General features: G+C 45.9%; 2 long non-coding RNA genes across 2 annotated transcripts in view; one reads left to right on the top strand and one right to left on the bottom strand.

Moving 5' to 3' along the window:
* Positions 1 to 12,661, top strand: part of LOC311579218 — a 160,342-nt gene that overhangs the window by 89,449 nt on the left and 58,232 nt on the right. The gene's annotated exons all lie outside the window — the stretch shown is intronic.
* On the bottom strand, positions 3,518 to 11,534 carry LOC311579217. Its single transcript, XR_014773096.1, has 3 exons — positions 11,267 to 11,534; positions 10,665 to 10,771; positions 3,518 to 3,704 (listed from the first exon to the last, which is right to left on the bottom strand). It is a non-coding gene; the product is annotated as an uncharacterized lncRNA (long non-coding RNA).

The raw sequence follows: 12,661 nt of genomic DNA, 5'->3' as shown, positions 1-12,661 counted from the left end.
TTTGTTTTTGTTTTCCTAGACAAGGTTTCTCTGTGTTAGCCTTGGCTGTCCTGGACCAGGCTGGCCTCGAACTCACAGGGATCCACCTACTTCTGCCTCCCGAGTGCTGGGATTAAAGGCGAGGTCCACCACCGCCCAGCTGATTTTGCATCTTCAGTATGACTTCTTCCCTTATTAATGACTATTATAGCTCTTTTCTCCTCTTCCTCTTTGTCTTCCAAGGTCAAATTCAATTCAAGTTGAACACTTCCTAGTTGAATTAACTAGTTCTTTTTTAAAAAGACTTATTTATTATGTATACAATCCTCTGCCTGCATGACAGAAGAGGGCATCAGATCACATTATAGATGGTTGTGAGCCACCATGTGGTTGCTGGGAATTGAATTCAGGACCTCTGGAAGAGCCATCAGTGCTCTTAACCTCTGAGCCATCTCTCCAGCCCCTAATTAGTTCTTTTTGTTCATTTTTGGTTTGTGAGGAAGGGTTTCTTTTTCTAGCCCTGGCTATCCTGGAACTTACACTGCAGACCAGGCTGGCCTTGAACTCAAGAGATCCACTTGCCTCTTCCTCCCGATTGCTGTGATTCAAGGAGTGTGCCATGACCACTGGTAATTATTCTATTTTTGTTATTATTTTTTCATTGTTTAATGCTGATGATTCCTATTTTTTCCAGAGGTGTTTGAGCAGGTATATGTTAGCATGGCATCCTTTTATTTTCCCATCCTTTTACTTTCAACCTACATCTGTAAATTATTTATTTTTTGAGACTAGGGGGGCGTCTCACAATGTTGCCCCAGCTATTCTGAAGTGATGGGCTCAAATAATCTATTTGCCTCAGTGTACCTGCCTGCAATTTAGTTTATAATGGGGTCAAAATGAATATTAGATATTTTCACTGCTACTTGCTTGTAATCTTGCCAAGTAAAAGTTTTGTTTTATTTTATTTTATTTTGGATTTCAAGACAGGGTTTCTCTGTGTATCCTTGGCTGTCCTGGGCTCACTTTGTAGACCAGGCTGGCCTCGAACTCACATCAATTCACCTGCCTCTGCCTCCCAAGTGCTGGGATTAAAGGCATGTGCTACCACATCTGGCTTTTGAAATTTTATTTTGATAGAAATATTTATTTGAAGTTTTAAAAGTACCTTTTTGTTTTTGTTTTAAGATTTATTTATCATCTTACTTTGGGGTCTTGATTCCCCCACCCCCACCCCAGAGACAGGGTTTCTCTGTATACTCCTCGACTCACTTTGTGGACCAGGCTGGCCTCAAACTCACAGCAACCTGCCTGCCTCTGCCTCCCCAAGTGCTGGGATTAAAGGTGTTTGCCACCATGCCTGGCTAAATTTTTATTTTATTTTTATTTTATTTTTTATTTTTTGATTTTTCGAGACAGGGTTTCTCTGTGTAACAGCTCTGGCTGTCCTGGAACTTGCTCTGTAGTCCAGGTTGGCCTCGAACTCACAGAGATCTGCTTGCCTCTGCCTCCCAAGACCTGGGATTAAATGTGTGCGCCACCACCACCCCCCCGGCTTTAATTATTTTTTAATTATGTGTAGGTGCGCATTTGTGCTGGTATCCTGGGAAGCCAGAAACATTGGATCCCTGGAGCTGGATTTGCAAGTGGCTGTGAGCCACCACCCAGTGTGGGTGCTAGAAACTGAACTTTGGTCCACTGGAAGAGCAACACATGCTCTTTGACCACTGAGCCATTTCTTTCTTTCTTTCTTTCTTTCTTTTTTTTTTTTTTTTTTTTCCAAGACAGGGTTTCTCAGTGTAGTTTACTGAGCTATTTCTTTCTTTTTTCTCTTTGGTTTTTCGAGACAGAGTTTCTCTGTGTAGCCTTAGCTGTCCTGAACTCAATTTTTAGACCAGGCTGGCCTCAGACTCATAGCAATCCACCTGCCTCTGCCTCCCAAGTGCTGGGATTAAAGGTGTGTACTACCTCTGCCCCACCTGAGCCATTTCTTAAGCCCTTATTTATTTTAAAACTTATTTATTTGGTGACTCAGTAGTCACCAATCTTGTGTGATAGTACTAATCTTACCCTGCTAATCACACACACAGGTGCTGTGAATTCAAGACTACAAGAGCTGGGGCTGGCGAGCTGGTTCAGTGGTTAAGAGCACTTGCTGCACATCTTGCCTGTATTGTGACATGCAGGGTCTCTGGCTCTTGGTGACAGTTCTTCCCCAGCAGCCAGCACAGCACCTTCCTGCACTGTGAGGGCTAGCCGCTAGGGCGGAAGCTTCCAGCTCAGTCCCTGCTTGATTTCTCCGCCATCAGCTGGCCCAGCAGTAGAGTTTTGTCTGGTTTTTTGTTTGTTTGTTTCTGGTTGTTTGGTTGGTTTGGTTTTTTGAGACAGGGTTTCTCTGTGTAGCCTTGGCTGGCCTAGACTTATTTTGAAGACCAGGCTGGCTTCGAACTTACGATCATCTGCCTCTGCCTCTCGAGTGCTGGGATTAAAGGTGTGCGCCACCACGCCCGGCCAGCAGTAGAGTCTTATTCTCTCATCTAGTGCTAATAGTCAGCCAACAGCTGGGCAGTGGCCTGTGTTGTTTTGGGGACCTGGGGACTTCCATGACCAACAACTTGTACGGATGCTGAGGTTTTCATTTAATAACCTGTGTAGGGGCAACTTAATTCTCCCCACAGAGAACCTCCATTCACTTTTTTTTATTTCAACTTTGTACTGTTTGTTTCACATCATGCACCCCAGTCCTGCTCATCTCCCTATCCCCTCATATCTGCCCTTCACCCTTGCAGAGGCAGGTGGGTCTCTGTAAGTTCGAGGCCAGCTTGGTCTACAAAGTGAGTCCAGGACAGCCAAGGCTACACAGAGAGACCCTGTCTCAAAAAAAAACAAAAATCAGAAGCCAGGTGTGGTAGTGCACACCTTTAATCCCAGCACTCAGGAGTCAGAGGCAGGCGGATCACTGTGAGTTCAAGCCCTGCCTGGTCTACAATGCGAGTCCAGGTCAGCCAAGGCTACACAGAGAAACCCTGTCTCGAAAAACCAAAAAAAAAAAATCAGGTCTGAAGAGATGGCTCGGTGGTTAAGAGTACTGACTGCTCTTCCAAAGGACCTGAGTTCAATTCCCAGCACCCACATGGCAGCTCACAACTGTCTGTAACTCCAAGATCAGACACCCTTACACATACATGCAGGCAAAACACCAATGTACATAAAATAAAATTTTTAAATTTTTAAAATTCTGTACAATTACAATAGCAGAGAGGATAAAGGTGCTTGCTGTATGTGCCTGACTACCTGACTTAGAGCCCCAGTGCCTATATTGGAAGTAGAGAACCAACTCTGGGAGGTTGTCCTCTGAGTTCATTGTGTGCTGTGCTCTGTGCATGTGTGCCACCACCACCCCTGAAGGTCATGTGCACACTCAATACTGTAATGCAAATTTGGTTTCTTTGTAAACTCAGTTATGTAAATATGTTTTTGTTTTAATCCCAAGTGTGGGATCTTAATTTGGGCTTTAGTTTGTGCACAGCTCATACTTGCCTCATGAGGGGCGGGGTCTTTGCCAGCTGGTAACAGCCTGCCTCCTGCAGCACAGAGAGAGAGGGTGTGGCATGGGGCCCGTAGCAGGTTGGAGAGACCAGAGACCGGTGGACAGAGACAGGTTTCAACGCAGTGGCTCAGAGGACACTGCTTGCTGCGTTTGCTGTTGATGGAGATTGCTATTGACCCTAAACAGCCGACAGAAGTAAAGGGGATGGTAGAAAGAGGGAGAGGTGTCCATGCCCCAAATACAAGTGTCCCCAGCACTCAGGAGGTAGAGGCAGGTGGATCACTGCAAGTTCGAGGCCATGGTCTACAAAGCTAGTTCCAGGACAGCCAGCACTACACGCAGAGAAATCCTGTCTCAAAAAAAAAAAAAAGTGTCAACACAATATCAGTAGTTCTTATTTTAGCCAGGTGGTGGTGGCGCACACCTTTAATCCCAGCACTTGGGAGGCAGAGGCAGGTGGATCTTGAGTTCGAGGCCAGCCTGGTCTACAGAGTGAGTCCAGGACAGCCAGGGCTCTATTACACAGAGAAACCCTGTCTTGGGGGAAAAAGTTTTTGTTATTGTGTGCATGAGAGACAGAAAGAAGGTGCATGTGTGCTCTGATGACAGGACCATTTCCAGAAGTCCAGTGTGGGTTTGGGGGGATATTTAGGTCATCAGGCTTGTGAGGCAACACTTGACCCACAGAGCCATTTCTCTTGTCCTTGTCTTTTCTGAAATGGGCTCATATAGCTTACCTACACTGAAAATGTTCTTGAACTCAGATTTTAAAAACATAATTTCACATGTATGGATTTTTGTCTAGATGTGTGTCTGTTTTCCTTGTGTGTGTGCCTGGTATCTTCTGAGTTAAGAAGAGGGCGTCAGATCCCCTAGAACTGGAGTTCCAGATGGTTGTGAGTCGCCCTGTGGACACTGGGCATCAAACCTACGTCCTCCAGAACAGCAGTCAGTTCTCTTAACTGCTGAGCTGTCTCTCCAACCCTCTTGGGTTGATCCCAGTCTTGCCTCCTGAGTGCTGGGGTTCCGGAAGTACACTGCCATGGCCAACTCAAAAGTTTGCATTTCTGAGGATTGACACCCTTCCTGACAATCCTATGCCGTTCTGAATGAGATTCTCAAATGGGCCTAGATGGGAGGGTAGGCATGATCCTTGTGACACAGGGTCGCACCAGTGGTGGGCACACAGTATTCATCTTCCGATGTCCAGGCTAACTCACACTTGCTGTTTAGTTGCAGAGGACCCTAAACTCTGATCCGCCTATCCTACCTCCCAGACTCGCATTACAGGTCTTGGCCACCATGCCCTGCTTAAGCAGACAATCTTAACATCACTTGCAAGGTTTTTGGAATGTAAGAGTCCCCATCCAACCTTATCCAAGCGATGAAATTTCAGTCTGTTTTGGGTTTTGAAAATATTGTACCTAATCCTCTGCCCATTCTCTTGTTGAGGATACTGTTCTTGTGGCCCTAGATGAACTCAGCCTTTTGTGGTGAGTCAAAGCTCAGACAACAGAATTTGTAAAAATCAGCCACTGGAAGCAAGTCCTCAAACGAAGTTATCACAGAAACACAAACACCCAGACCCAAGAGATGCAGTTTTGTTTTGTTTTAAAATAAGATAAAGTTCGCTGGGCATGGTAGTGTATGCCTTTAGTCTCAGGCAAAGGCAAGTGGATCACTGAGTTCAAGGCCAGTCCTGTCTACAGAGTGAGTTCCAGGGCTATACAGGGAAACCCTGTCTTGAAAGAAAGAAGGAAGAGTGAAAGTGTTAGGTCCCCTGGGCATGGTGGCGCAGCCCTTTAATCCCAGTACTTGGGAGGCAGAGGCAGGGGGCTTGCTGTGAGGTCTACAAAACAAGTCCAGGACAGCCAATGCTACACTGAGAAACCCTGTCTCAAAAACACAATGTCAGGTCCTGCTGCAGGGCGTGGTTTATATAGAGATTCTCTTTGAGAGAGGAAGCCCCGCCCCTAGCTTGAAGGTAGGGCATGTGAGCCACAACTTGCAGCTGGACCTAACAGGAAGGGAGGAAGGAAGGAAGGAAGGAAAGAAAAAAAGAAAGACATAGACAAAAACAGAACAAATGAAATACCGAAGCCAAAGTTTTGCTTTAAAAACATGGTTGACAGGAGAATCCCAGAACTTCTAAGTGTAGGGTAAGGATGCTTCAAGATTATCCAGCCTAATAATGTATTTTTACTTAAAAAAAAAAAAGATTATTTATTTATTAAATATACAGTGCTCTGCCCACATGTATGCCTGCATGCTATGAGCCACCATGTGGTGGCTGGGAATTGAACTCAAGACCTCTGGAAGAACAGATACCATCACTCCAGCCCTTATTTTTACTTTTTTTTTTAAAATGTATATAGTGCTCTGCCTGCATGAACACCTGCACACCAGCAAAGGGCATCAGATCACATTGTAGATGGTTGTGAGCCACCATGTGATTGCTGAGAATTGAACTCAGGACCTTTGGAAGAGCAGACAGTGCTCTTAACCTCTGAGCCATCTCTCCAGGCCCTATTTTTACTTTTTAAAATGTGTTTTTAAGGACTGGAGAGATGGCTCAGCAGTTAAGAGCACTGACTGCTCTTCCAGAGATCCTGAGTTCAATTTCCAGCAACCACATGGTGGCTCACAACCATCTATAATGTGATCTGATGCTCTCTTCTGGCCTGCAGATGTACGTGCAGACAGAGCACTATATACATAATAATAAATAAATCTTTTCTCAAATGTGTTTTTAAATTATTTTTATTTTACTTATGTGTCTGTAAATGTGAGGGCACATGTGTATGCATGTGCTCAGGGAGGCTAAAAAGGGGTGTCAGATCCCCTGGGGCAGAAGCTGCCTCCTGCTGAAGGTCTCAGGTCTGAGCCAATTGGCTACAGGTCACTGTTTGACCCCTCTGTTGGCTACTTGGTCCCATGTGGCATTGCAGTGTGTGTGTATTTGGGGGTTCATAAATACAGCAGCATGGCTATATAAGAAGGGCTGTGTGCAAGGGAAGCCTCAGAGGAGGAAAGGCAGGTGACCCTTCTAGGGCTAGGGGTTAGAGGTTGTTTTAAGGAAGGCTTACCCTTGAGGCAAGGGGGAAGTTAAGGCAGAGATGAGGGGCATCAGTCTGGTGGTGGCATGCAGACTGCATCTGAAGAGGGTTGTTCTGAGGCAGGCAGTGGTGCCACAGCTGCAGTGTGAGGAAGTGTGCCAGCTTGTTTTGTCTTTTTAGAGACAGGATTTCTCTGTGTAACAGCTTTGGCTGTCCTGGAACTCACTTTGTAGATCAGGCTGGCCTGGTAAACTCAAACACTCTTGCCTTTTTAATATTTTGTTTCCCAGTGCTGCATTGATACGCATGTGTGTATAGGAGCAGAAAGGGGAAAGGTGGCATGGTAGGTCTCCGCCTGGTGCTCAGTTGAATTCATGTTTTCTGGGACATGTCGGATGAAGACACTGGGCAGCTTTCCAAAAGCCTGACCTCCAAACTACCTTGAGTAATTTCCACAGTCTATTTCCATCCTCCCTTGCCCACCTGCACACTTCAGCTGAAGAGCATCTACTTACTCAAGCAGTCGTAAGTACAAAGAGGCCTGTTGACAGTACATTATGAACCAAGAAGCCAGTGGCACCCCCTCCCACCCAGCCCGGGGTTTGAATTCCTCCCATCTGGACACATGGAACAGGAACTGTGCTCATGGCTACTTTTATAAAAAGGCTCAGCTGCACCATTCTCCATTTTTCCACTGCAAGGCAAGCTGGCAATCTCCAGCCCTACACACCCTCAGAACTGCCTGGTGATGTTTTCACCAGCTGCAGGCTGTGACAAAAGAGCAGGCCTGAGGGAAGATTACCCAAGGTCAGGCCTTTGTCATTGAGGCTGGCACAGCTGCACCAGTATAAAAATTCAGGCCGATCGCATTACTTTCTTTTTAAAAAATACTTCTATGCATAATTGATACTATAATTGTTCTTATCTACAGACTTGTTAATCTTTATCATTTTGGAGTAAATTTGTTTTTTGTTTGTTTGTTTGTTTTGAGACAGGGTTTCTGTGTGTACCCTTGACTGGCCTAGATTCATTTTGTAGACCAGGCGGGCCTCAAACTCACAGTGATCCGCCTGCCTCTGCCTCCCGAGTGCTAGGATTATAGACGTAAGCTACCATGCCCGGCTAGAGTAATATTTTAAACACGTTTATAGCACAGAGTTATTACCTCACCAGGGACATACAATTTTATTTTTGTTTGTGGGAATCATTCACACTCTAACAAATTTTGTAGATTTTTTTAAATGTGTATTACTGTTTTGCCTGTGTTTTTATATGTGTACTTTGTGTGGTCTGGTGCCCTTGGAAGTCAGAAGAGGGCATCTCTTTTGTTTTTGGGTTTTTTTTTTGTTTTGTTTTGTTTTGTTTTTTGGTCTTGTTTTGGTTTTTTGGTTTGTTGCGACAGGGTTTCTCTGTGTATCCCTGGCTGTCCTGGACTCCCTTTGTAGACCAGGCTGGCCTCGAACTCACAGTGATCCACCTGCGTCTGCCTCCTGAGTGCAAAGAGGGCATCTCTTAAATCCTCTAGAACTGAGTTACTGATGGTTGTTAGGTGCCGTGTGGGTTCTGGGAATCAAACTTTGTCCTCTAGAGAAGCAGCCAAGCTCTTTTTTTGTTTGTTTGTTTTTGTTTTTGTTTTTCGAGACAGGCTTTCTCTATGTATCCTAGGCTGTCCTGGACTCACTTTTGTAGACCAGGCTGGCCTCGAACTCACAGCGATCCGCCTGCCTCTGCCTCCCGAGTGCTGGGATTAAAGGCGTGTGCCACCACGCCCGACTTCAGCCAAGCTCTTAACCACTGCTACATGTCCAGCCCCATAACTTTTTCTTTTCTTTTCTTTTCTTTTTTTTTTTTTAACAGAATCTTATGTAGTACAGGCTGGCTTCTAAATCAATGTGTAACTTAGGATGACCTTGAACTTCTGATCCTCCTGTTTCCACCTCCTGAGTGCTGGGATTATAGGCATTTGCTGTTAGGTTCATGATTATTCATTGCTAGCATCAAACCTAGGGCTTTGCATGTGCTAGGCAAGCATTCCACCTGCTGAGCCACATCCTTGCCTGGTACAAGTCATTTACTAAACTAACTGGTCAAACAATGTCATTCTCCTCATCCAAATGCAACTCTGAAATTCTGTTCTTTCTTAGTTCCTTTAGGTCTAAATACAGTCTCAACTTAGTGCTTAAAATGTATGATAATGAAGATTCCAAAGATAACATAAAATTAAGGTTCCTCCTGTGCCTCCAGCTCAGACAACGTATCTAGAAAAAAAACGACACTGAAAAGTATTTCTGTCCTTTTAGTTGTGTGTATGTCTGCATATAGGTACGTGCACATGATTGCAGGTGCCCACAAAGGAGTTAGACTCCCTGAAGTTGGCGTCACGGCAGTTGTAAGCCACCTGTAATAGATGGCTGCTGGGAATTGACCTGGTCCTCCAGAAGAGCAGATAGTTCTCTCAACCACTGAGCCATCACTTTTGCCCCCAAAATTAAACTCCTATTTAAAAAAATTTATGGTGGTGGAGTGATGACTCAGCAATTAGTAGCACTGGCTGCTACTAATCCAAAGGACCTGGATTCTTTTCCCAGCACCTCATGGCAGCTTACAACTATGAGCAATTCCAGCTCCAGGGGATCTGATGCCTTCTTCTAACATCTAGTGGCACCAGGCTCATATTGAGTGCACAAACATACATGAAGGTAAAAACACTCTACACATGTATATAATTTTGATGTGAGTGTGTGCCCGTGTGAGCTTATATGCACCACATGTGTGCAAGAGGCCAGAAGAGGGCACCGGATCCCCTGGAATTGGAGTTAAAGGTGGTTGTGACTCACCAGATGGATGCTGGAAACTGAATGCAGGTCCTCTGCAAGATCAGTAAATGTGTTCCACCACTGAGCTACCCAGGACCAAACTCTGCTTGGCAGTAAGCGCTTCTACCTCCTGGGGTATTCCAATGGCCCCTTTCTTTCTTTCTTTTTTTTGGGGGGGGTTCGAGACAAGGTTTCTCTGTGTAGCCTTGGCTGTCCTAGACTTGTTTTGTAGTCCAGGCTGGCCTCAAACGCACAGCAATCCACCTGCCTCTGCCTTCCAAGTGCTGGGATTAAAGGCGTGTGCCACCATGCCCAGCCCAACGGCCCCTTCCATGCTTCTCTTTTTTAATTTTTCTTAAAGATGTATTTATTTATTTATTTATTTATTTATTTATTTATTGGTTTTTCGAGACAAGGTCTCTCTGTGTTAGCCTTGGCTGTCCTAGAGTCACTTTGTAGACCAGGCTGGCCTCGAACTCAACGATCCGCCTGCCTCTGCCTCCTGAGTGCTGGAATTACAGGCGTGCGCCACTACGCCCGGCTATTTATTTGGTTTTTCAAGACAGGGTTTGTCTGTATAGCCTTGGCTGTCCTGGGCTCACTTTGCAGATCAGGCTGGCCTCGAACTCACAGTGATCCGCCTGCCTCTGCCTCCAGAGTGCTGGGATTAAAGGCGTGTGCCACCGCCATCCAGCTCCCCTTTCCTACTCTTTATGCTGTGGTTTTGGATCCTTGCAGTGCTGCAGTGGTTCAGACGCAGGTAACTTTCCACTTCCTTGTTCCTGGCATGGGGATCTGGCACTGGTGTCTCCTGCACTTGGCAGGTGTTTGTTGCTGACACTTCTGTGGTGCTTTATGTTCTCTAACTGCTGGGACCTCAGTTAGGCAAACACCATCCTTGGGTGCATTTCTTACTCACTCAGCCCTAAGAATCTGGCCCTGTCTTGAACTTCTGTTGGCTTAGATCTTGTTGTCCCTCCAAGTTGCTGTCTTGGGTAAGACCTGCAGTCATGACAGATGTTAGGGCTTGGAAATGCTTTTTTTTTTTTTTTTAAGCAGCTCACTACCAAGAGGAGACTTGATACCCTATGAGCATATAAAGGGGGAGAAAGTCCTCCTCAGTCACAGTCATAGGGGAGGGGAGTAAGGGGAAAATGGAAGGGAGGGAGGAATGGGAGGATACAAGGGATGGGATAACAATTGAGATGTAATATGAGTAAATTAAGTAAAAAAGATGGAAGAATACAAATAAATAAAGCAGCTCACTGTGTGGTTGAGTACGATCTGGAACTCTTGAGCTCTTGGTCCTCCTGCTTCCACCTCACAAGTGCTGGGATTACAGGTGCGCATCATCATGCGTGGTTTATGTGGTGCTGAGGATGGAAAGCAAGGCTTTGTGCATAGCAGGCAAACACTTTGCCAACTGGGTACATCCTTAATCCATATAGTTTGAATATTAGATGTTCCCCCCCCCCCCCAAATAGGCTTATGTACTGGGAGCTTGGTCACTTGTTGCTCTGGAGCCTGGGGTGCACTTCTTCCCTTCAGGACATCCAGGGCACCAGTGCATACTGTACTGGACTCAAAGGAGTGAAGCTGGTGTGTCTGCAGTATCCCCACTCAGCAGTGAGTGCTGGGGGGTTGCAGGGAGTGCCATCTCCTATAAAGCTCTTTCAGTGATACAGCCCTTTTAGTGACACAGCTCTTCCAATGACACCACTCTCTTTGTTGGGGCAAATAAGGACTATATAGACCTTGGGGAAGTGGGTAGGGGAGTTTAGGTGAGAGAACGTCATTGGCTGGGCTCAGGTGCTGGGAATGTTTCATTTACACAGAAAGGAATTCCAGGTGCTAGAATACATGACTACCTTGAGAATTGCAAGGGTGGAGGTTGCCAGACTATGTGCACCAGGGCATCCAGGCACAGAACAAGGAGGGAGCAATCCTTACTCTGGAGATGGAGATCTTCAGGGTTTGGACACATCTTGACCACACTAGCTCCAGGCCAGTTTGCCTTGTTGCACAGTTAACATGTCCCACAGTCACTGATGGGCTCTTGGGAAGTGGTTGGATCACAAGGGTGCTGACCTACTCAGTGCATTAGATCTTTGATGGGTTCAAAATGTGATGTTATTACTGGGAGGTAGTGGAAAACAGGTGCCTAGTTGGAGGAACTAAGCCATTGGGTGCATGCTGGGAAAATGCGTTGTTCCCTATCTTTTCCTCTTTCTCTCATGTTTCTCTCATGTGCCATGAGGTGAGTTGGGTACCACTCGTCCCCACAATGATACCCAGCCTTATCTCAGGCCATAGAAATAAAACCAGCCAGTTATGGACTAACCCTGTAAGGCAGAGCCAGCTGGGCAGATCACTGTGAGTTCGAGGCCAGCCTGGTCTACAACGTGAGTCCAGGACAGCTAAGGCTACACAGAGAAACCGTCTCAACACCCTCCCCCCTCAAAACAAACAAACAAAACCCCTCATCAGTCTAGGTATGGTAGAACATGATTTTTAAACCCAGCACTTGGGAGGCAGAAGTAGGCAGATCTCTGTACGTTCTAGGCCAACACGGTCTACATACGGAGTGCTACACAGTGAGACCTGTCTCAGGAAAAAAAAAAAAGTTCTACACCATCCTCTAATGGAGACCAGGGTGAAGTACATGTGACTCTGTGTAGGCTTAGATTTTTCAAAACCTACTTTATCTAAGGGTTCTTAAATGCTTCAACCTCCCTTCCAAGCCACCAACCAAAGGTAGGGGAGAAAGATAGTTAATAGGAAAAGGGGGTTGTGGACATGTTTAGAAGTAGTTCCTTGGGGGATTCCACTCTTCATTGTCGGGATCCCAGCAGTCCAGTCCAATAGCAAACGCCAAACAGTAACACAAATCAGTAGCAGCAGCAGGATCCAGCAGAAACAGCAAGGCTCTGCTGAATCTGCATGAGTCAGTGGAAGCAGCCAGAATCAGCTGGAGTACCACGAGGAGAAGTTCTCTGGCAAGTTTCTCTCTAGGAAGACCAGAGAAGACCAGTGAAGCATTGTATGGCATAACACTGTAAAAGTGTTGTCTCATGTCTGTGGGGTTCTATTTATATTTGGTTGGTTGGGTTTTTTTCCTAGACAGGGTTGCTCTGTCAGTCCTGGCACAGGCCTTTAATCCCAGAAGAGGTAGGGGGATCTCTGAGTGCAAGGCCAGCCTTGTCTACAGAGTAAGTCCCAGGATAGCCAGAGCTATACAGAGAAACCCTGGGTGGGGAGAGGGA

This window comes from Acomys minous, assembly GCF_964271855.1.
Source record: "Acomys minous genome assembly, chromosome: 12".
NCBI lineage: Eukaryota > Metazoa > Chordata > Mammalia > Rodentia > Muridae > Acomys > Acomys minous.
The sequence above is the reverse complement of the archived record's forward strand: the minus strand, read 5'-3'. Positions and strand labels throughout refer to the sequence as shown.